This window comes from Pinus tabuliformis, chromosome 8 (genome assembly GCF_031772625.1).
Source record: "Pinus tabuliformis cultivar Carrire ecotype Pingquan chromosome 8, CPIR1, whole genome shotgun sequence".
NCBI lineage: Eukaryota > Viridiplantae > Streptophyta > Pinopsida > Pinales > Pinaceae > Pinus > Pinus tabuliformis.
Window position 1 is genome coordinate 1897550645 of NC_142294.1, and position 2058 is coordinate 1897552702.

Consider the following 2058-nt stretch of genomic DNA (forward strand, 5'->3'; position numbering starts at 1 on the left):
ATTTCCTCTAGTTTTTTTTTTTTTAAAGCCTGCGCCGTTTGCAAGTTGACAAAATCTTTTTCTCCGATCGCACTCTGACTTCATGCTAGCTCTTTAGCAACTTAACACCGTGGCACTTGTAACAGGTAAACATGTACTGAGTTTATCCGAGAAATGGGAAGATACCGAACATTTCCAATGAAATGAACCTTGACAAAAATGGCATCGAAGAGGTCAATCCAGTTTCTTGAGCGCGGCCATGGAGCATAAAAAAGCTTCCAACCATCCATTCACCGATTTATCTCGAATACTTTGGGACATAAACATTGCCTGGCTGTTTGGGTTGTTTGCATCAGGAAACACATGATCATAAGATAAACCATTCAGCATGCCATTGACAAAACCTTCTCTGCCACCCGTTTGCGTGGAAAAAGAACTCTTGTGGAGCTAGGCCACGAAGATAATGAACTACATCTCTCTCTGGCACTTCATCAAACACTTGCGCCCAAGACATAAATGCTATTCCATGAATTTGCCACCTGCCAATAATCGGTTTCACCCACAGCGGAAAGAAATCTTCACCGGCCCATTTGTATAGACCTCAGCCATGATATGAAAGTGGTGCTCCCATATAAACCCGCGTATTGACACATATCTGAACGAAGCACTAAATTATCCATATTACACTTATTTATACTCTCGATAACCATCTGGGGAAGCCCGCGAAGTGAATGCCCTAAATTATCAAGCTTTTCCATATGAGGCAGTGTCTGAAGTAGGGACGGGTTGAATATAAGATCAGGAAATTTGAATCTATCAGCTCCAAATCCTAATATCTGTCCATCTGGGAGTTCATAAGATTGTTGTTGGAATGTTAGAATAAGAAGATTCATCAACGACTGTGTCTGGTACACGGCAGACAACTTCCTTGAAATCAATTACAATAAACATCTGTGAGTATCTTTTGTAGCTTGCAGTTATATTAGGAAAATCAAGATCTACAATTTGAAATTCTCCCGGTCGAGCCTCCTTTCTCTTGAATGAATATCGAGGCTTGACCAAAATCCCTTTACTCTCCAAAAACCTCATAAGGCAGTCAGTTAAAACCTCACCGCCAATGGGAGAAGACACCACAGCCTTTTAAATAACATAACCATCATGGACTGCAGCAACAGTTGTCGATCCACCACCACAGTCAACAACTAAAGAAGTAGGACGTCCTGAAGCAAAGGAAGTTAATACCGCATTCTTTGCTAAAAATAGGGCTGGCACCTTGTGACTTTCAAACATAAGCTCTGCTGCTCTCTCCCTTTGTTGTTGTGAATTGGAGGATGGTTCAGCTAACAATATAGGATGCTCCTTTGGGTCAATTAGCAAGCGCTCCCGAAAAGCATGGTCCCATCTGCTATCCACAACATCCCAACCAGCAACAATACCATCCTTCAGAGCTGGAATCACCTCCATAAAATCATGTCGGTAGCCCAGAGCTTGAGAACCAACATACAATTTCCGCTTGGATTTGGACTTCTCAGAGTCTAGCTTGACATTCATTTTGGCATCTGAAGATTCTAAATCTCCTTCAACTTTGACTGCATCAGCGATCCCTGTTTGCTCAATAGATCCCACAACAGAAGGAAAAACTACCTTTGGGGCATCTTCGCCTGCATAACCAGCTTTACAAGTATGAGACCCCAGATCAAGAACTATAGCTGCGACTTCATCACCTCCATACATAGTGCCGAGCGCCTATAGATGAGATACACCTCAACAGTTGTTTCAGCAGTATATAATTTCTAACCATCCCATCCCACAATGTTTAACTTTGCATCCATTCGTTGATGAAGCTATGAAGATCCTTATGCATCAATTCTGTCACCAGACAACACTACTTCTGTCTTTATCTACAAATGAGCTTAATGCCTGCAAAAGATTTGAGTGCAAAAGTTTAGACATTGCAGAGACAACCGCTTCCTTGAAATCACTGTCGCTGCTCTCATCTGCAGAACTCTGTACAATAGGCATGCTAGGATTTTGGCCTCCACTGAAAACTCGAACAAATTCCCAGTTTCGTAGCACGCT

The 2058-nt window shown here is 42.2% G+C and overlaps 1 pseudogene; it reads right to left on the reverse strand.

Annotated features, from left to right (window-relative positions):
* Positions 1-557: 557 nt before the first annotated feature.
* LOC149243974 (actin-related protein 4 pseudogene) lies at positions 558-1760 on the reverse strand (annotated as a pseudogene).
* Positions 1761-2058: the final 298 nt, after the last annotated feature.